At 38.1% G+C, this 23,986-nt stretch overlaps 2 non-coding genes and 1 pseudogene across 2 annotated transcripts; 1 reads left to right on the forward strand and 2 right to left on the reverse strand.

Moving 5' to 3' along the window:
• Positions 1-13,980: 13,980 nt before the first annotated feature.
• Positions 13,981-14,052, reverse strand: TRNAN-GUU (transfer RNA asparagine (anticodon GUU)). The gene has a single exon. It is a non-coding gene; the product is annotated as a tRNA-Asn (tRNA).
• A 120-nt stretch (positions 14,053-14,172) lies between these two features.
• On the forward strand, positions 14,173-14,253 carry TRNAL-CAA (transfer RNA leucine (anticodon CAA)). The gene has a single exon. It is a non-coding gene; the product is annotated as a tRNA-Leu (tRNA).
• Positions 14,254-15,546: 1,293 nt separating this feature from the next.
• Positions 15,547-23,907, reverse strand: LOC127129509 (photosystem II CP43 reaction center protein-like; annotated as a pseudogene).
• Between the last annotated feature and the right edge of the window lie 79 nt (positions 23,908-23,986).

Raw genomic sequence — 23,986 nt, forward strand, 5'->3', positions numbered from 1 at the left:
TAATTTTACAAACTCTCATTTTTCTTCAATTGCGCGATACCGGGATGTAGAGGATGATGAGAGGAATCAAATCCCCAACCTCTTGGGCTTTGATTCCTTATATTGGCCATTTAATTTATTATAGACTGATTAGGGTTCTTGAGCATGTTTTTTCGATTTGAGCACTTGTTTGAAAATCTCATGAAATTAAGGACATATTCATAATCAGCGTGGTAATACGGTTCTAGTGATGTATTTTATTTGGACTTTGGTGGCCCTCCGCTTCCGAGGGAAACCTCTGATACGGTGGATGGTGGTGGTTGTCTGACCTGAGTCTTTGAAATGTTTGAATTTATAGTTCATTGCTTGCGCACGTTTTTTGGTTAGCTATAGAATTCATTTAAATCTTTCCATTCTTAATGCATACATATATTGCCCTTGTTCAAACAAATTGGGCCTCATTCCAATGGGCTTGATGATTTTTACTTAATGGTACCACACTTTGCCCCTGAACCCTCTATTTCTAGCAACAATTGTAATGGGCCCTTCAACTTTGGGCCATGCGCAGGCTTTACTTTTACACCCCATTTTCCTAATTTGAACCCCCTATTTTTGACTTGTTTTTTTAATTTTTTATATATTTATTTTCAATATTTTTCCATATTATTTTCTAGCATATTTTTCAATATTTTTGTGATATAAAAATGTTAGATTTAATCATGTTTAGTGTTAATTTCATTAGGTTTGAATTATTTTAATTACTTTTAATTGTTGGTTTTTAGTCACTCTTAATTTCCATCTCAATTACCATGTTAATCACCACTTTAATCACCATGATCAATATGTTTGCCTAGGCCTTGTTTGGATTAAAAATGTAGTATTGATTTTTGTTGTTTCACGTTAATTCACTTAGATAGTTGGTATGACATATGCATGATAATTTTCCATTTTCATCATTAAGTTAATTCCCATTTAAATGTACATTAGATTTTGATTTCTTTTAAATTTAAAATGGCATTTCAATTTACCTTGATGCATGCCTTGTGTATGTCATTTCTCATCTTGTTGATGTGGTTAATATTCATTAACGGTCCATTTTGAATTCATTCCCCTTTTGATTGAATAATGCCATTGGATATGTTTAATTTTGATGCATGGTTCTATCAACTTTGATTCCATTTTAATTCCATTTTCCTTGTGTGTTCATTTTGATTATTTGACTTCAAGCTTGATCCCTAATGTGTTTCCATTATCATCATTGGTTGCAATTTTCATTTGACTTGTATTGTATGTTTATGCTTAAGGATGCCATGGCCAATTGATTGTTTTAGACATGGTATTTGATTTGTAACTTGTATTGATTCCATTTCCCATTTCTTGTATTGTTTGGTATCATCCCTCCATTGTGGGTCATATGTCCTCCACTCCCATAAACATGTATTAGCTTAGGTTTAATTTCCTTTAATGCTTTCTATTGCATGCTAAATAAAAAGATAAAATCAAATGATAAAAAGATATTTTTCAAAAGACAAAAAGCACCCTTGATCCAACGTCGAGTGTTTTCCAAATCAAACTCACTTCAAAGTAATGTGAGTTCTTGATCCAATGTCAAGTATCTCATCATCACTCCATTCCATTCTCTCATTCTATTTATATCCCTATCTCATTCTTCACACTTTTTCATAATAAATTTCAAACACTTAATTCAACGTCAAATGCCCTTTTCAAAACCTATTTCTCAATAAACTGGAATGCAAAAGTGGGGTGTACGTACTTGTCCACAACACTCAAGTACTTGGGTTATCGGCCATACCTAGCTTGGGCCCGATTGCTTTAATTCCTCCTCAAAACACTTAACAATAAAACGAGTTCAATATGGTGATCTAAGAAAGAAAAAGAATGGTTAGGATGCCACTGCCCTCTCAACTCCCGAGTATTCTGGTTGTTGGTCGTACTTAGCCAAGGGTTAGATACTTGTCTCCTTCTAAGTACCAATGATTAAAATCGCCAAACCATTTCATAATCAAAAACTATTTGGATGAAAAAGAGGGGTTAGGATGCAATTGTCCTCTTAACTCCCAAGTATTCAGATTGTTGGTCGTACCTAACTCGTGGTCTAGTACTTGTCTTCCTACTAAAATCAACCACAACCAATCAAATCCAATTTTCCACCTTAGGGCTTTCAAAACCTTTTTTAGAAATGGCATGTTACTTCCATTCTACCGTGAACGAAGCTTACGCCTCTCATACACGAGCATACAAGTAATGTTTAACTGCTAGAATGTGATCCAAGCACATCCATTCTACTGCCAACAAACAAACACTTAAGCATCCCATGACGTGAGTATACAAGAAAAGTTAATCACTAGAACATGAATGTTAACATTTTCCACTAAAAACAATCAACACACACTCTGTTTTTTGATCGGAACTACAAAGCTCTGACTTCCTTATTGGACAAATGAAGATACGTAGGCACAAGGGTTCAAAACCTTGGCGAGCACATTAATTATTATTTTCTTTTTCACACTAATTTAAAACCTTTTTTCCCATCTCATGAGTAACCTTTAGATAGTAACACCCGTTCGAGCAGAGAACAATCAAAATGATTCTCGTTGAGTGCAACGGATGTGAGGGATGCTAATATATTCCCCTTGCATAACCTAATTCCTTACTCTTTTCTCTTCCCCCGGGTTTTATCGATTTTTTTCCTTTCCTTCGGGAATAAATAAAGTTCGATAGCGAGTCTGTTGTATCTTTGAGCGTGCGATGCGCTCGGCTGTATTTATCGCGATGCGACAGCTGGCGACTCTACTGGAGATGACCTAAGCAAGTCAGACCTAGTTGTGCTTATATCCTTTTTGCCTTGGATGCTAACTCTATATTGCTTTCCTTTATCTATTTATGTTATATATCCTGTATATATCTTTGTGTTCTCGTGGGTTGGTTTCTGTTGCTTGAGTGAAAAGCCCAATACACAAGCTTAGAGAGTACACTTGAGATATGAGGGGGCTTCGTATTGACTTGTTGGACATAGTTGTCTTGATGGGAAGGTACGAAGACCCCTCCTATAGTATATGACTTTTGGAGTTTTATTAGTATGTAAGTCATTTTGCGTTGACATCCATTCTTCCAAAAGGGATCTGTGATTCTAGGGACCTTTAGAAAACTCGTGGCTTTTGAAGTTGAGGGTGACCTCACTTAGAGTAGATCCTCTCGAGGGTATCGTTGTCTCACAAGTTATTTTGTGGCAACAACGATATTTTTTCCTTAGGGTCCGTGACTCTAATCATCTTCATAAAGTCTTAGTACTCACCTTATGATTGGATATGGGTTTCTTGCATAGAAACTAGACCTCTAACATACCTTGAACTTTCTATAGTCATATCTTATTGTATCATGAACATTTATAACATTTTCATTTCATACACTTGCATTTGGGCCTTATTCTCAGGGAATCCTAAAGGTTTATATTGTGCAATGAGCATTTGAGAATGGGTTCAGATAAGAACACACTTCTACTCAAGTTCAAGCTACCAAAGATTGATAGCCTGTTAACATTGAGCAGGAAGATCACTCCTTGTAAGAAGAATATCTTTGTTAGCAGATATTGGACCTTTTGACCATAAATCTTGACGTTTCAACTCTAGTGGCCTTGGCTCAATATTATGATCCTCTTCTTCAATGTTTCACTTTTAGAGACTTTTAGTTGGTTCAGACTATTGAAGAGTATGAAAGACTGCTGGGATGGTATTTGAAAGATCATCCTCCTTTCACAAGCTTGGATGAAGAGTTAATGTCAGAAGCGGTAGCTGAAGCCTTACATATGATTGTCACAAAAGTGAAACTTGGCCTAGCACCAAGAGGGTTCTCTAGAAAGTTTCTAGAGGAAAAGGCTTGGGCCTTGGAGAAGGAAGGGAAGTGTTTACCTTTCAGTGTTGTCTTGGTTCCCCTCATTTATGGGGTCACCATGTTCCCCAATAATGATGATTTCATATATCCCTCTACCATCAATGTATTATTGTCCAAGAATCCAGTTCTTACTTTGTTGGCTGATGTGTACTATTATCTTCACACCAGACACGAGAAGAAGAAGGGTGCAGTCTTGAGTAGTGCATGTCTATTATACTATTGGCTTCTATCTCACATACCTCATAAGGGTCCATGGGTAGAATTCTTGAAGGATCTGAAGTGGTCCCAAAAGTTATCCTTTCTTACATCCGATGTTATAGTATGGTATTTTCCTGCTTGGAAGGTGGAGCAACTTGTCACCAATTGTGGAGAGTTTTCGAATGTTACTTTAATGGGTTCCTGAGGCTGTATCAACTATAACCCATCATTTTCCTTGAGACAACTTGGATATCCATTGGAGACTAAACCAAACACATAATTATTGAAGGACTTCATCTTATCAGGTTTGGGAGCAGAGAATCCAAATTTGTTGTTGAAGATCAAGAAAGCTTGGACTTTAATTCACAGAAAGGGGAAAGAACTTTGTAAGCGAGATTGTCAAGCAAAAGAACCTTACCGCTAGTGGGTGATAGAAAGAGTGAAGGAAGTCAAGCTTCCTTACAATACTGAAGTTCTAGTTCCTACACCAAATCCAGAACCTATTCATGCTTCCAAGGAAGAAGTTGATGCATTAAGATCTACGACTGCACAGTTGACTAGAGAAAACGAAGAGTTGTAATCTAAACTCCATACCATGGATACAGATAACAAAAAACTCGAGAGGAAAAGTGAGGATGATGTTGAACTCTTGGCTGAAAGCAGGAAGAAAACTAAGATAAAAGAGGATCTCAAGGAGAAGTATCAGGATGGCCTATCCTGAGCTGACTTAGGGTTAACTTCTCTTCGTAAGTAGTTAAAAAAACCGAGAAAGAGCATGGGGAAGCTCACCGTTGGTTTGAAATAGCTCTTAAAGAGAAGAAGATCTTGAGGTATGAAACTAATGTTAAGATCAAGAAGCTCAAATTGTCTCTCCATAATGCCAATACCAGAGTTAATCAGGAGCATCATCTTAAGGAATAAGTTGTATGAACTTCCTATGTCACTCCTCAGATTTAGAATGACAAATGCCAAAATGTCGAGCTTTCCATAAAGTGTGTCGAACACTGGAAAGAACAGTTTGAGGCTTTGAAGAAAGAGAGTTTAGAGTGGCTCAATGAGAAAGCACACCTGAGCGGACTCTTGGACACCTATGCAAAGTCCATCTACATCTTACTAAGTATGATGGCTTAGTAAGTTTTTGCAACGAGCTGACCAGGGAGGTTCCTTGGAGATTAGAAGATGCCTTAAAGGATGTAGATGAGAATAATACTCATCATTCCATACTTCAGTTTATATGCCTCTGTGAGAGGATGATAAAGAGGTTTAAGGTCAAACTGAAGGAGTTGAAAGAGCGCAAGGACAAGCGTGTCATCTGATTGTTGCCCTATATCTTCCATTGTTTTGTTTTGAATTACTGTATTTTATCTCCTGCAATTGTAATCTCAAATCATGAATAAAGCTTGACTTGTTTAAATTCGGTGTGCTTACTGTATCTGCCATTTTTAATGTTTACTAATCATTATCAATCATATAAGGTTCCCCGAGAATAAAAACAAACAAGCATAAATCATGCATCGTTCATGCATCATATTGCATTACATAATAAAAGACCAGTTGATCTCACTATTACATTGGCCTTCTGTTTAGAGAATCTGTTGTCGCCAAGCTGACTTCTCAACACTTGTACAACACCTGCAACAATAAGAAGATACTCATGGATCAATTGGAATAAAATCAAGCTGCTATCAGGGAGGACATGATGACTATGAGAGCCCAGATGGGCCAGCTCATGGAGGTTATGTAGAACCTAACTAGGGGTCAAGAAGAAAAACGTAACGCTAATTTAAGAGTCAATGTTGCTAATCCTGTTGTAACACTTCCGGTGAATCATGTATGGGGTAATGGTGCTCTAGTTATAACTCAACCACCACCTGAGGATGGCCCCGTCAATCAGAATGTTGCTCATACTTTCAACATCGCTGACCATGGGGGATCTCAAGCTGATATGGATGATCACCAAGATACCTTTTTCATGCCGAAAGCTAACTCGGTTTATGATGCCTATGGACCCTCACCTGCTGAAGTGGATATGATTTTTCGTATTCTCGAGGAGAAACTGAAAGTTGTTGAAGGTTCAGGTGCCTTCGAATTAGATGTTGCAGATATGTGTTTGGTACCCAGTGTGAAGATACCTGCCAAATTCAAGATCCCTGATTTTGAGAAATACAAAGGGGTGAGCTGATCAAGAACCCACATCCGTTCATTCTACAGAAAAATGGTTGTGTACTCTCACAATAAAAAACTGCTAATGCATTTTTTCCAAGACAGCCTTAGCGGGGCTTCAGTCGAATGGTATATGTAGCTAGAACGCGCGCATATACACACTTGGAGGGGGCTAGATGAAGCTTTCCTAAGAAATTACCATTTACAATACCGATACAACTCCAAATTAGACTCAGATCCAGAGTCTTACTTAGAATTTAGAAGAGTCATTCAAAGAATATGCCCAACGGTGGAGAGACCTAGCTGCTAGAGTCCAACCTCCTATTTTGGAGAGATAGCTCGTGGACATGTTCATGAGTACCTTGCAGGGACCTTACCTTGACATAATGGTATGATGCGCTTCTTCAAGGTTTTTGGATTTATTTATTGCAGGTGAATGCATTGAAAACTGTTTAATAAGAGGGAAAATTTAGGGTGCTACTGCTGTATCAAATGGGGAAAAGAAGACTTATTTCGAGTTTGCTAAAAAAAAGGATGGAGAAGCCAATGTTGCTTCAACATCCAAGGGAAAAGGTAGGGCTTACCAAGTTCCATATTATCAAGTTTCAGAGGTGGCTCCTAACCATTATCAGCAACAAACATATGCCGTTCCCACCGATCAATAATCGTTCTAGTATCAAGCTCCTATAAAATATCAACAACCATATGTTCAATGTCAGAATAACTGCCAACAAGGCCAACAAAGACAGAGGAGACCTGAAAGGAAGCTTGATCCACTTCTTATGCCATGCAGTCGGTTGCTGAATCATTTGATAAATGGTTCTTTGGTCAGACTAAAGGAAGCTAGGCCTCCCCCAATGCCTCTTCCTCTAGGTTATGACATTAATGCTCACATGGAATTTCATATCGGGGCACCTAAGCATTCTATTGATAATTGCAAAGCCTTCAGGTATAAAGTGTAGCCTAATCGATTCTAAAGCCATATCCTTTATACTTGGTGGCCTCAATGTCAATAATAATCTCATGTAGTTGTATGCTGGCCACTCTGTAAGCGTCATTGAAGAGTCTGCATAACGCAACCTGGTCTTGAAGGTTGATAAGTTGAAGACTCCTTTAAATCCGGTAAAGGAACAATTGCTGATGAATAACGTGTTTCATGGTTGTACCTCTGACTATGCACAATGTCTCTCCGACTCTCAGAATTGTAAAGAGCTGGAAATGGTATCCAACTACTAATGGATCAAGGTACCTTCCTAGTAGAGCAAGTCCTTGCTGATGAGGATGTATCTACCATGGAAATTCCTTACTATCCCGTTCAGATACCAGTTTCAACTACTCCAGTAACTCCTATAGTCATTACAATTCCAACCATGTTTCCCTATGGGAGTAAGAAGGTTATTCCTTGGAACTACGGTTCCACGGTCTACCTATACAGGAAGAAGCAAGAGGAGAAGCCTCTTGAAATTCAGGAGCCAATTGTCAATATCACTGGGACAGGGGGAATGACCAAAAATGGTCGGGTGTTTGCATCAGCACCACATCCTGAGAAGGATAATCTTGGAGTTGCATCTAAAAACTAAGGTAAATAAGTTGTTAATGCTTAGCAAGGGCAGGTTCTTCCTTAAGGAAAATCTACTTCTGACGATGTCGAGGAGTTCCTCCGAATAAGAAAGAGGAGTGAATATAAAATGGTTGACCAACTCAACCAAATTCCAAGATATCCATATTGTCTCTGCTACTATGCTCTGAAGCTCACCGGGACGCTCTAATCAAGTTCCTCGTTGCAGCACACGTACCTTAGAAGATTATTGTGAATCAGTTTGAAGGGGTGGTAGCTAACATTGTACCAGGTGGTTGTCTAGGCTTTTGTGATGATGAGTTCCCTCTAGAAGGAAAAGCCCACAGTAAAGCTCTTCACATTTCAATTGAATGCATGTACACACTCTTGTCAAGGGTCTTGGTTGACACAGGGTCTTCACTGAATGTTCTTCCAAAGAAATCCCTAACGAAACAGACCATAGAAGGGCTATTGATGAAGCTGAGTACGCTGATAGTCAGAGCCTTTGATGGTTACCTCAAAGGTATGTAATTGGATAAGTGGATCTCCTTATTAAGATATGTCCACACACCTTCTTTGTTACCTTCTATGTCATGGTTATCTATCCAGTGTATATCTATCTCCTCGGACGTCCCTGGATCCATTCAGCGGAAGTAGTTACTTCTACCCTTCACCAGAAGTTAAAGTTTAACGTTAATGGCAAGTTAATTACCATTGATGGTGAAGAAGATATATTGTTTAGTCAACTATCTTCATTCAAATACATAAAAGTGGGTGGTGAGATTCACGAGTCCTATTTTCAGGCTTTCAAAATCTCCAACATGATAATGGCTCCCCTCCGCAGTGAGGTATCAAAGAAGTATGAATTCCTTATGTCTTTCCTGAAAGATTCCAAGACAATGATAGAAGCGGGTCACCCTAAAGGTTGGGGTTAAATCCTTGAATTATCGGTGAATAAAGACAGATCTGGTTTGGGATATCAGACACATCAGGTGGCGCAACAGAAGATCCCTAAAGCATCATAGAAGTAGGTTCTCTCGTTACCTGAGACGTTCTTCAGTGTTAGACATCTCTTTAAAGGTCAGATTGCTCTCATTGATGACAAAGTCAGCATCCCTGAGGCAGAATGATTTGTGTAACAAAAGGCACCAGGCCAAGTGCTCAACAACTGGAATTCAGTGGACGTCCCTGAAGTCACTTTAAGAAAAACGTAATTTTCTTGTTTTCATTTTCAGATCCCTATGCCCTGCCCAAGGCATAGTGGATGCTGGTAGGGCCCCCCGTTTATTTTCAAATATTGTTTATCATTAATAAAACGAACATTTTCGCATTCAATTGTGCTCCCTGTCTTTCTTTTTTCCTTTTTTTTACAAAAAATGGCAATGTTTTCATATTTTTCTTCTTGTTCATCATTCTAAAATAAAGCATGAATCATCATTCATACAGATCCGTCTCGAATTCCATTAATAACAATACTACTATGGCCCACTATGACTTTGAAAGTCCAATCTACCATGCTGACGAGGATTGTAATGAAGATTATGAGCTCCCTGAGGAGTTGGCCTGACTGTTACAGCAAGAATCAAAGGTTATTCAACCATACCAGGAATAAATGAAGATTATTAATCTCAGGACCGAGGATAATATAAAAGAAATCAAGATGGGTGCTGCCCTGGATGATGATATCAAGAAGGGGGTTAATTGAGCTTCTACAAGAATATGTTGATTTGTTTTCTTGGTCGTATTAAGACATGTCTGGGCGGGATATAGATATTGTGGTGCACAGATTGCCACTTAAGGAAGAATGCCCTCCAGTGAAGAAAAAGTTGAGAAGAACCTGACCTGAGATGGCTATCAAGATCAAGGAAGAGGTTCAGAAACAGCTCGACATAGGATTTTTGGCAGTATCTAATTACCCTCAATGGGTTGCTAACATTATCCCAGTGCCTAAGAAAGATGGTAAGGTACAAATGTGTGTTGATTACAGGGATCTGAACAAAGCGAGCATGAAAGATGATTTTCCACTACCTCACATCGACATGTTAGTGGATAATACGACTCAAATACTTGTGTTCTCATTTATGGATGGATTTTTAGGTTACAACCAGATCAAGATGGCTTTAGAAGACATGGAAAATACAACATTCATTACCCCATAGGGAACCTTATGCTACAAGGTTATGCCTTTTGGTTTGAAGAATGCTGGCACAACGTATCAATGTACAATGGTGACTCTCTTTCATGATATGATTCATAAGGAGATCGAAGTCTATGTCGATGATATGATTGCAAAGTCCCAGGTTGAAGATAAACATCTCATTCATCTACAAAAGTTGTTTGTATGATCGAGAAAGTTCAGTTTGAGACTAAATCCCAATAAGTGTACCTTTGGGGTGAGATCTGGCAAGATGTTAGGTTTCATTGTGAGACAACATGGAATCAAAGTCGATCCAAACAAAGTTAAAGTCATATAGAGTATGCTAGCACCGAGAATGAAAAAAGAGGTTCGTAGTTTTCTAGGAAGATTGAACTACATTGCTAGATTCATATCACACCTTATAGCCACGTGTGAACCTATATTCAAGCTACTCCGTAAAGATCAAGACATTGAGTGAAATGATAATTGTCAGAAAGCCTTCGAAAGAATAAAGTTGTAATTACAAGAGCCTCTGATCTTGATGCCTCTAGTGTCGGGTAGGCCTCTCATTATGTATCTGACAGTTCTGAAATAATCCATGGGCTATGTACTTGGGCAACATGATGGATCAAGTAGAAAAAAACATGTCATCTACTACCTAAGCAAAAATTTCACCAATTGTGAAAAGAGATACTCACTGCTTGAGAAAACATGTTATGCCCTTGCTTGAGTTGCCATACATCTGAGATAATATATGTTGATTCATACAACTCTGTTGATCTCCAAGATGGATCTGATCAAATATATATTTGAGAACCCTGCTCTCATCGAAAGAGTTTCCCATTGGCAAATGGTCTTGACAGAATATGACTTGCAGTATGTCATTCATAAGGCTATCAAAGGCAATATGCTATCAGATTATCTAGCACACCAACCTGTGGAAGATTACCAACCAATGCGGTTTTATTTTCCAGACGAGGACATCTTATTTATCAGAGATTGCAATATTCTAGGATCTGAGGAAGGACCCAAACCAGGATCATGATGGATGCTCATGTTCAATAGTGCTTCAAATGCACAAGGTCATGGAATAGGGGAAGTAATCACCTCTCCAGTTTTCTATCATCTTTCGTTCACTGCAAGATTGTGTTTCGACTATACCAATAACATAACAGAGTACCGAATCATGTATCTTAAATATTGAAGCAACTATTGACTTAAGGATCAAGATCCTTAAAGTATATAGAGACTTAGCTCTCGTAATCAGTTGGGTCAGAGGAGAATGGGAGACTCATGATTGCAAGCTAATCTCTTACAGAGAACATGTCATGAAGTTGGTTCCTTAATTTGATGAAATCACTTTTCATCATATCCGAAGGGAAGAGAATCAACTAGAATACTCTCTTGCTACCTTAGCATCTATGTTCAAGGTTAAGTGGAAGAATGAAGCTTCTTCTACTCACATTGAACATCTGGACAAACTGCATATTGTCTAGCATCTGAGGAAGAGTCAAATGGAAAACCTTGGTTCTACGACATCAAGACGTATCTTGATAAACAAGAGTATCCTAAAAATGCTTCTATCATAGATAAGAAGGCCCTGAGAAAGCTCTCAGCCAAATTCTTCTTGAGCAGAGACATGCTCTACAAATGAAATTATGACTCGGTTTTGCTCAGATGCATGGATAGACACAAATCAAACTGGATTACAACGGAAGTCCATGAAGGCTCATTTGGAACTCACTCTAGTTAAAATGTCTAGAAAGATCTTGAGAGCAGGTTATTATTGGCTGATAATGGAAGTTGATTGTTATCGCCATGTGCAGACATGCCACAAATGTCAAATTTATGAGGATATAATACATGTGCCACCAATGTCTATGAATGTCATATCATCACCTTGGCCTTTTGCTATGTGGGGGTATAGATGTGATCGGTCGGATTGAACCAACTACTTTAATCAAACATCAGTTCATCCTGGTAGCCATTGACTACTTCACCAAGTGGGTGGAGGTTGCATCATATGCAAACGTCCCCAAACAAGTGGTTGCACGCTTTCAGAAGAAAGAAATCATCTATCATTATGGGATTCCCAACAAAATCATTACTGACAATGGTTTAAATCTCAATAACAAGATGATGAAAGAGTTGTGTAAAAGCTTCAAGATTGAACATCACAACTCATCACCATATCATCCGAAGATAAATGGCATTGTCGAGACAGCAAATAAGAACATAAAGAAGATTGTTCAGAAAATGGTGAAGACGTATAAGGACTGGCATGAAATGCTACCTTTTGCTTTGCATATATACCATACCTTGGTACGAACTTCAACTAGGGAAACCCTGTTCTCTCTTGTATATGGCATGGAAGCAGTGTTCCCCATTGAAGTAGAGATTCCCTCCCTAAGGATTTTGACAGATGTCAAGCTTGACGAAGCTGAGTGGGTTCAAACGAGGATCGATCAACTTAATCTCATCAAAGAGAAGCACCTGGAAGCTCTTTGTCATGGATAGTTGTATCAAAAGAGGTTGAATAGGGAATTTGACAAGAAGATTTATCCTCGGAATCTCCAAGTTGGAGACTTGGTATTGAAGAAGATTTTGCCGACTCATATAGATCCACGGGGCAAGTGGACCCCCAATTACGAAGGCACATATGTTGTGAGAAAGGTTTTCTCTAGAGGATCCTTGATTCTCTCAACTATGGACGGTGGAGATCTTGCATCACCATTAAATGCAAACGCGGTCAAAAAATACTTTGCCTAAAATTTGACCCGCTAAGTCGAACATCCGAAAGGGTGACTTAGGCAAAAATGGGCATTCCGATGGACCACAAAAAGAAAGGTCCGAGAATTTTTTTTGGGATAAAATCAAAATAAATGACAAATCCACTAAGTTGAAAACCCTGAGGTGCAACTTAGGCAAAAAAGGGTATCCCGATAGACTAAAAACCCGAAAGGGTGGTCTAGACAAAAGTTAGGGATTTAAAAGGTAAAAGGTTGTGATCTGCCAAGGATCTGTGAATCCATCTTTCCGATAATTGAAACCCCGGGTGGGACGAATCAATCCAGTCACTCTCATCAGAAGCAGAGTACAAGGAATCTCTAAGACATAACAAGGGTTATAGCATAATCGAAAAAACCAAAACATATGTCCCCACCCCTTGAATAGATAGGGATGGAAGGGCAGAGGCCTTTGGTGTCCTCTCCAGTCAAGAATTAGGATTTCACATTCACAATGAAAAGTAAATATATTTTTATCTCATGTCTTTCTTTCGTTTATGGTTCGATATTTTGTTGTCCTAGGCGTGGAGGAACCACACCAATCCATCCCGGACTTGGTGGTTAAACTCTACTACGGTGATGATACTATAGAGGAAGCCCTGTGGAAAAATAGCTCGGCGCCAGGATGATAAAAGGATTAAGACTTTTCATTATTATTCTCTTTTTCAATAGCAAAAGAAAATAATAATGAAAAGGTCGTCTTATTCTAAACCCCAATTATCAAATTTATCCCACTTCACACCTCGGAACGCACAATCCTTATTCTATTTGTATTCTTATAAGGAGAGAGGCGCTTTCACATCTTCTTAACCAAAAATAGCTGGGAAGAGTAAATTTTTCTTATAGGGTACTCTAGGGAATAGATCTAGTGGAGACAAGGTGGGGCCTGTAGCTTAGAGGATTAGAGCACGTGGCTACGAACCACGGTGTCGGGGGTTCAAATCCCTCCTCGCCCACAACTGGCTAAAAGGGGAAGGACCTTGGGGATAAGAAAATAAACTATGATTGAGATTGAAAGAAAATAGTCTTACATTTTTTATTTCTTATAAATACTATACTTATATATAGTATAAATAATAGAATAGCCCCACTGTAGAACAAAGGAATATCCCCAATCTACACATAGGTATTGTATTGACTGAGAGTCCCCAATATAATAGAATAGTATACGATGAGATAGAATGTAATAGAAACAAAATTTACACTTCCTTTTGATTCCAAATTCTTTAATTGGAAATGAATAAAATCTCCCCAAATAGGATTTGAACCTACGACCAATCGGTTAACAACCGACCGCTCTACCACTGAGCTACTAGGGAATAACGACAAATTCTATCCCATCTATATTATCATATAATAATATATATAATAATATCTTATACTATATATTTGTAATATATTCCATAAGATAGATACCATATTCATAGAATATGATTGATGCCTTGGTGGTGAAATGGTAGACACACGAGACTCAAAATCTCGTGCTAAACAGCGTGGAGGTTCGAGTCCTCCTCAAGGCATAATATTGAGATCTATTGTTGAATTGGAATAAGTTCGCCAGCAGATCACGAAGTTTGGGTGAGCTTATCTATCTAATGAAATGAATGGAGGGTCTATTTGAAAATCTATATCTTTTTATTCGAAATAGATGATTTTCTATTAATATTTGTTTCTATTAAGAATTCTTAATATATAAATATATATTCTATATATATAAGATATATATTATTATTCTATATTCAGAAAATAATATGAAATTCAGAAAATAATAGGAATATTTTAATATTCAAGTTTTTAGTTTTACTATATATCTATATATCATATTAAGTATAAGATATAAGCTTTTTCCAATAGAAGGAGTTTGACCCCTCCCATTAATAATGTTTTAGTTTTCTTTATTTGTGGGGTCTTATATATTCCATTTTCATGTGCCTCACACACAACCCGAAAGAATTCGGGCGGAGGGGTCATTTCGTTTTTTGATTCAGAATGAATAGTTTCAAGAGATGAGAGAATTCAGATTACCCACTAAAAATACTAATCCAATCCATAATGATGTACCAGAAAAGACAACATTTTTGTTACTTGACCAACCATCGGGAGAAGCAAATACAACAAGTACACTAATTAATAAAATGGACGAAGTAACAATTAATGCAAAAACAACTAATTGAAACGCAATAGTCATATTTATAATCCTCTAATTTAACAACAAAATAACTATACCATTTGATCCCCCAACCCCTTATTGACCCCTTCCAAAAATAAACAAAAAGGACATTCTCTTTATGGAGGGTTTTATCATGAATCCATTGATTTTAGATGACACTCGTTATTGAGGCATGGATCGAGGGGTAGTTTTTTTTATTTCACAAAAGAGAATGCTGGATCATGTATATATATATATATATATATATATATATATATATATATATATATATATATATATATATATATATATATATATATATATATATATATATATATATATATATATATATATATATATATATATATATATATATATATATGGATAGAGAACTAGACTAATAGATTCACACTGGATATCTTTATCATAGAGAAAAGGGTATTAATTTGTATGGTCATGTTCTCTTGAGTGGAATAAAGATAAAATAGAAATTATCTTTTGGAGAGATGGTTGAGTGGTTGATAGCTCCAGTCTTGAAAACCGGTATAGTTCGAAATAAAGAACTATCGATGGTTCGCATCCCCCTCTCTCCTTTTTCTTGGCGAATGGATTTTTTTTATTGATTTTGGTTGGCTCAGTTTTTTCGGGTTCGGATAAGTGGTGATATAGCCGAGCCCGGAAAAAGATTAGATATAAATAAAGTGAAAAACAAAACCTTTTTTCAATATGATATCCTCGACTCAACCCAATATGTATACTAAAATCAAAGTGATTCTTACGTCAAGCATTGGATTTCATGTCTCAATTAAGAGGAGTCATGGAAAGAGCAGGCTCAAAATCTATATCAATTCCTTTTTCAAATTTTGAGACAGCTGCGCGAGCTCTTCCCGCGTGCCATAAATGACCTATGAATAGGAAGAATCCTAGAACAAAATGAGAAGTAGCTAACCAACTTCTAGGAGAGATATAATTGACTACATTAATCTCTGTAGCTATGCCACCCATGGAATTTAAAGAACCTAAAGGAGCATGAGTCATATATTTTGAGGAACGATGTTCTTGCCAAGGCTGTATATCTTTTTTCAGTCTACTCAAGTCCAAACCATTAGGACCTCTTAGAGGTTATAACCAGGGAGCACGCAGATCCTAAAAATGCATAGTTTCTCCTCCAAAAACGACTTCTCCGGTCGGAGAATGCATTAGATATTTACCTAAATCGATAGGCCCTTGAGAGGAGCCTACATTAGCTCCAAGACGTTGGTCTCTAACTAGAAAAGTAAATGTTTGAGCTTGAGAAGCTTCCGGTCCAGTGGGACCATAAAACTCACTAGGATAAGCAGTATTATTAAACCAGACAAAGCAACAAGCTATAAAACCAAAAAAGGCTAAAGCACCTAAACTATAAGATAAGTAAGCTTCTCCAGACCATACTAGTGCACGCCGAACCCATGCAAAGGGTTTGGTTAAGATATGCCAGATTCCACCAAGTATACAAATGGAACCTGTCGCTACGCGAAAAATACAGATCGCCATCGGTTTTTATTTATTCCAAAGGAAAGGGTAATATCGAGAAACCCCCAAAGAATGGTCATCGCAACCACGAACAGGTTCGGAAGTCGGTTATGCAAGGGGAAGGTATTATCACCCCTCACATCCATGGTACTTCATGGGAACCATCTAGGATGTTTGCGCTTGAATGAATGTTGTTTATCGAAATGTTTGCTTTCCAAAGGTTTGCAGAGTGGAGGTAGATTTTAAATTAGTGTGCTCGCCAAGGATTGGGTCCTCATGCCTACGTATGCCCACTTGTCGAAGTGAGGAATCAGAGCCCCGTAGTTCGTGGATATAAAAGTTTGTTTGTTTTGTTGATTTTATTACCTTGAAGAAGGGTTTTCGATTGTGTCGCCCTAAGGCTCAAACAAAAGGTTTGAATGAGTTGGATTGTTTTTAGGTTTTTGAAGAAAGTGTTATTGATTTCGGATTGCACTAAAGACTATGGATAAAGGTGAATACGTTGAACTACCAAGCCAAACATCTTGTGCTCGAAGCATTCAGAACGAGTGTAGGAAAGCTCCATTCTCATCCCTTCTTTACCACTTAAGGCTCGTGGCATACAATCCTAATTGTATTTATTGTGTTTTTGAATTTGATTTGGAAAAAGACCGCCTAACATTGGAACAAGGGTTTGCTTATTGATTTTGAAATAATGGTTGATTGAGGAGATAAGATGGGAAAGAAAGGGTGGGGAATACTTGGCGTCAAATCGAGTATTCGCGTTGCAATGGTATGAGTTTTATTCAGAAAAAACATGACATTGAATCAAGTACCTTCTGTTTCTTTTGGAAGTGCTTTGTTTATCGTTTTGTATTTTATCTTGGTTATTAACATGCATGGTGAACTAACTAGAAAGCAGTAAATCTAAGCTATTACATGACTAGGGGGAGAGGGAACATTTAACCCATAATGGGGGAATGAATCCACATAATACAACATGAAGGCATGAAAGGGAAATACAATTTACAACTCATGTGCCATGCCTAAACCATACAAGTGACATGACACTTTGCATACTACAAACTAATGAACAAAAATAAAAGGAACTTGGACAGTGTTGAGGTTTCTTGTTTGTATGTCGCCACAAAAATCAACAACGGTTAGTATGCATCAAATAAGAAGGAACTAAAATGCCAATTCAAATGAATGGGAGGGTATGATTATTACATGGTGCCATATGATGATCATGACGAACAAATGGGTATAAAATTAAAATGAAATGGAATTTTCAGTTCATCCCCTAACTACAAATGAAACGTAATCTAGTCAAAGTGAGATTACTCATGTACATGGAAATTAGCATGGTAAACCAAAGGAAATTCTAAGCCTAGAATGGTTGATCATATGAAAACAGAATCTGGAAAAATTAGGAAATTAGTCTAACATGTACATGATTAAGCCTAATTCCTAACTAATCACCTAATCCTTATCCTTAATTGAACATGAATTAAGCTATTTATCTCTACAGTTATGTGACTTCAAAATGCCAAAAACAGGAATTAAAAACTATTTCATACACAAACAACATCAAGATTAATGTCAAAAACAGAATTGGAATTGGAATTGACTAAATCAATTACGAGACTATCGCGATTAAGATGAATAGTAGCTTGGCCTAAGGCCCAAACAACACAGTTAGCAAGAATTCAGCACAAATAATGAAGATGCAAAAAATGCTATCAACATGCATGTTACATTGTGATATCAACGGTTCGACCGAGATAAATATTCACCAACCTGCAAGACGGAGGATTGTCTTGGAACTTGTTAAAATTCAGAATGATGAAGATGAAGAGGAGAAAAATAGATGTATGCTACGTTGAACCTTGGATCTTCCGCTTCTACTGTAAACTCCTATTCTTCAAGAATCAACTCCAAAAAAGTTCTGAACCGGACCGTTGTTGTCGATGTTGATTCGGTGAATGCAAGGATGATTGTTGAGTGCAAGAGATTTAGCTCAATTGATGACAAGCTTCAATATGAAGCTTGATCCAATGGTGGGTTTAGCTTTGGTGTAGGGTGAATAAATGAGGAAGATGAAGTGAGAGAGGTTGAAGGTGATGTTTGCAGAAAAGGTGAGATAGTAGTGAAAATAGTCGAGAGCCTCAAATGATGGTGAATATGGGAATTTATAGGGATTAGGATTGGGATCCCTAAGGCTTGGAGTTAGGCTTGGAAATAGTTAAAAGAGGTTTGGAGTTAGTTGGGATGAACTTAGTGAGTTTTTGTCGATTAACTCACTGAGTTGGAAGTTAGTTGATTGGTTTTGGGAATTTGTTCAAATAGATTTTATGACTGGTTATTGCATGTTAACTTGAATGAAATTAAGCTTTAATGTTGGCTAATGACCTGCTATTTATTGGCTTAGGTGCAAGGTAACTCACAGCTATGGGTTAATGCAAAGTGTGAATCATTGTGATTGTGTAGGCATGGCAAGAATTTGCATTCTGCAGTGTTTCAACAACAAGGAATAGGTTGAGTCGACTAAAACAGGGAATGAGTTGAATCAAACAGAGCATTCTCCAAGGTAAGTTGACCTCCAGGTCGACCTGTTCGGACCCGCGACGAATTGGTTCACAGGAAAATGAGGAATGAGTCGACGCAAAGACTGGATGAGTCGACGCAAACAGGATTCCCCAGTAATGAGTCGACCAGCGAGTCAACCTGTTCGGACCCACGGCGAATTGTTTTAAAGAAAAATGAGGAATGAGTCGACTCCAAGACTGGATGAGTCGACACAAATAAGATTCCCCAGAAATGAGTCGACCGGCAGGTCGACCTGTTCGGACCCGCGGGTGTTGTATCGAGTGAATGAGTCGACCCATAGAGCAAAAAATTCCAAAAAAGAGTTTTGCAATGCGTTATACATCTTTTTGCACCTTTTTTTGAATGTAATGAGTATTTTTATGGACATGAATGAAATTGGCTAGTTGAGCGAATTGACTTGAGAAATAACCAGGTTACTTGAAATGGAGTGAATCAAGACATATAATGGGATAGAATCCATACACAACCTATGAATGAAACATTAACTAAGACCCAAAACGAATCAAAGGCAAACAAATGAAATGACCAATGACCAAATGACCGGATGACCGGGTACGGACAAGCACAAGATGCACATTGAAAAAGTGATATATGGAATCAAAGTCAAGAAACCAATATGCACGACCCCTTACAAGGAGGTTGTTAGGTGAAGCGTTAGAGTTTGTGGCAACCATGCTCAAGTGAGGATCCCAAGATTAGGGCTTTGCTTCATCACCTAGCCAAAGTTGAGTTACCGATGATAGGAATGCACCTAAACCTCGAGATCCACCTCCGATTAGGGTTTGATCGATTGAGCCCCCTTCATCAGTAGAGGAGACTTAGCTTCCACCAAGCGTGAGCACAAATCTCGGAATTCACGATACCTGCCCTCTTGTATCAGACAAATGGCTATGCAGATGAAATGAATGATATGAAGACATGCATATGAGTAGGGTTAGTAACCTAAATGAAATTAGTGAAGGATAGGGTGAATTTTGGGGTATGACAGCTGCCCCTATTTAATCTTCTCGGACCTGAATGTACGGATAGCAACGGTGTCCGTACAATCAAGGTGGGAGGGGATTAAATACTAGAATATCGGAAAATTTGCCCACCAGGAACAAATGGAATGTAATGTGAATATAAGTCATAAGGAGGTCTCTTCACTGGGAAATCGGGTGAACAGGCTAGTCTTTGTGCAGGGCAATTGCAGGGAATTTGAATGTTATTTGGTGGATGTTCGCATGAGAGGTTATGCATGACGTATGGAATATGCTTAATGCAGTATGATTGATCATTTTTCCGCCTCTTTTCTCTTAGCTCTTTTTTCATTCATTTTTGTTTTTCGTTTTTTTTATTCTTGCCTCCCCTATCATGTTTTGGCATGTAACAGGTGATCGAGGTATTCCCACAGGATTTCGTAGAGGCAAATGGGGTGTCTTGCTGGGGGATACATAATTTTCTCGCACAACAGGTAGCAACGACTCCTCTGTACTAGAAAAAGGGTCTTCCGAACAAAAGGTTAAGAAGGAGGGTGAGGTCCACACATAAGAGTGATGGATGCCAATACAAATGAATATCAAGCGGGGTTTAACAACATGGATGAACGTTGAGGTCAATACGAATGAGTATTGCAAAGAGGACCAATACAGACGAGTGAATCAATTCAATTCGGACGAGTATCGAAAGGAGGTATCAACACGGGTGAGTGTCAGAAAGGAAGAGACAACATGGACGAGTGAAAAAGATCAATACGAATGAATCTTGAAACAGAGGAACGACACGACCGAATGTTGCAGATCAATACAGATGAGTATTAGAAAAAGGTAATAACACGGACGAGTGTTGGAGATCAATATGGACGAGTATTGAAAATGAAATGATTAACACGGACGAATGTTGAAGATTAATACGAACGAGTATTGAAAGGTAAAAACATGGACAAATGTTGAAGATCAACATGAACGAGTATCGAAAAAGAATGACTAACATGAATGAGTGATGAAGATCAATACGAACGAGTATCAAAAATGAGATGATTAACATGGACGAGTGTTAAAGATCAATACGGACGAGTATTGAAAAAGAGAAGATTAACACGGAAGAGTGTTGAAGATCAATACGGAAGAGTATTAAAAAAGAAAAGATTAACACGGACGAGTGTTGAAGATCAATACAGACGAGTATTGAAAAAGAGAAAGATTAACATGGACGAGTGTTGAAGATCAATACAGACGAGTATTAAAAAAGAAAATATTAACACGGACGAGTGTTGAAGATCGATACGGACGAGTATTGAAAAAGAAAAGATTAACACAGACGAGTGTTGAAGATCAATATGGACGAGTATTGAAAAAGAAAATATTAACACAGACGATTGTTGAAGATCAATATGGACGAGTATTGAAAGAGAAATGATTAACATGTACGAGTGTTGAAGACCAATGCAGACGAGTATTGAAAAAGAAAAGATTAACATGGACGAGTGTTGAAGATTAATACGGAAGAGTATTGAAAAAGAAAAGATTAACACAGACGAGTGTTGAAGATCAATATGGACGAGTATTGAAAAAGAAAAGATTAACACGGACGAGTGTTGAAGATCAATACGAACGAGTAATGAAAAAGAAAAGATTAACACAGACGAGTGTTGAAAATCAATACGGATGGGTATTGAAAAAGAAAAGATTAACACAAACGAGTGTTGAAGATCAATACGGACGAGTATTGAAGAAGAAAAGATTAACACGGATGAGTGTTAAAGATCAATACGGACGAGTATTGAAAAAGAAATGATTAACACGGACGAGTGTTGAAGATCAATATAGACGAGTATTGAAAAAGAAATGATTAACACGGACGAGTGTTGAAGATCAATACAGACGAGTATTGAAAAATAAATGATTAAAAGTATTGGGAATATGAAAGACGAGTGTCTGAAGATCAATATTGGGAATGTGCTCAAATGGTTTTTATGACTGGTTATTGCAGGTTAACTTGAATGGAATTAAGCTTTAATGTTGGCTAATAACCTGCTATTTATTGGCTTAGGTGCAAGGTAACTCATAGTTGTGGGTTAATGCAGAGTGTGAATCATTGTGATTATGTAGGCATGGTAAGAATTTGCATTCTGCAGTGTTTCAGCAGCAAGGAACAGGTTGAGTCGACTCAAGCAGGGGATGAGTCGACTCAAACAGGGGATGAGTCGAATCAAATAGAGCATTCTCCAGGGTGAGTCGACCTCCAGGTCGACCTATTCGGACCCACAACGAATTGGTTCACAGAAAAATGAGGAATGAGTCTACGCAAACAGGATTCCCCAGCAATAAGTCGACATGCGAGTCGACCTGTTCGGACCCACGGCGAATTGGTTTACAGAAAAATGAGGAATGAGTCGACGCCAATACTGGATGAGTCGACATAAACAGGATTCCCCAGAAATGAGTCAACCGACGGGTCGACCTGTTCGGACCCGCGGGTGTTGTGTCGAGTGAATGAGTCGACTTACAGAGCAAAAACTTCCAAAAATGAGTTTTGCAATGCGTTATACATCTTTTTGCACCTTTTTTTGAATGTAATGACTATTTTTATGGATGAACATGAATGAGATTGGCGAGTTGAGCAAATTGACTTAAGAAATAACCAGGTTACTTAAAATGGAGTGAATCGAGACATATAATGGGATAGAATCCATACACAACCTATGAATGAAACATTAATTAAGACCCCAAGTGAATCAAAGGTAAATAAATGAAATGCCCAATGACCAAATGACCGGATGACCGGGTACGGACAAGCACAAGATACACGTCGAAAAAAGTGATCTATAGAATCAAACTCAAGAAACCAACATGCACGACCCTTGACCAGGAGGTTGTTGGCGGAAGCGTTAGAGTTTGTTGCAACCATGATCAAGTGAGGATCCCAAGATTAGGCCTTTGCTTCACCACTTAGCCAAAGTTGATTTACCGATGATAGCAATGCACCTAAACCTCGAGAGCCACCTCTGATTAGGGTTTGATCGATTGGGCCCCCTTCATCAGTAGAGGAGACTTAGCTTCCACCAAGTGTGAGCACAAAGCTCGGAATCCACGATATCTGCCCTCTTGTATCGAACAAATGGCTATGCAAATGAAATGAATGATATGAAGACATGCATATGACTAGGTTTAGTAACCTAAATGAACTTTGTGAAGGGTAGGGTGAATTTTGGGGTATGACAGAACTCAACCTGACATGTCCCCCAATTATATCTTCCAAATCGTCCACACTAACAATCCAACCTTCTCCCACAAAAGGGGATTTTAATAAATAACCAAATAGAATGCTTGGACTAAGGGTGAAGTTGGTAATTTTTCTTGCATCTCCCCCTCCTGGAGCCCAGGTATCATATATACCTCCAAAATAAAAAGCCTTAAATACTAGAAGAAAAGACCCTATACCTAACAAAATTAAGTGAATACCTAAAATAATAATCATTTTATTTCTATCTTTCCATACATAACCAAAGAATGGAAAAGATTCTTCAATAGTCTCAGGTCCTAGAAGTGCATGATAAATACCGCCAAAGCCCAATACTGTAGAGGAAATTAAGTGAAGTACTCCAGACACAAGTATGGAAAGGTTTTGATAACTTCCCCTCCAGGACCTACCCCCAACCTAGAGTAGCTAGATGGGAAAGTAAAATTAAGCCATGTTCACACATGGGCTTCCCGTGTACGAAATGAGCAACTTCAAATAGGTTCATTACTTCGGCCCAGAATACTATTAATCCGACCTGGGCTACATGGGCCCCCAGTAGTTTACTAGATAAATTGATAAGTCGGGTATTCCCGGCCCACCAAGCAAAACGAGTAGTTTCTTGGTCACGACCAGTTAAAGCTAAAGTTCCATTAAAGAGCGTTTCCACGTGGTAGAACCTCCTCAGGGAATATAAGGTTTTCATGAGGCTGATCTTGAGTCGCCATCCACGCATGAATACCTTCGTTTAAGAGAATATTTTTGGTGTAGAAAATCTTAAATTC

The sequence above is a fragment of the Lathyrus oleraceus genome, chromosome 3, assembly GCF_024323335.1.
Source record: "Lathyrus oleraceus cultivar Zhongwan6 chromosome 3, CAAS_Psat_ZW6_1.0, whole genome shotgun sequence".
NCBI lineage: Eukaryota > Viridiplantae > Streptophyta > Magnoliopsida > Fabales > Fabaceae > Lathyrus > Lathyrus oleraceus.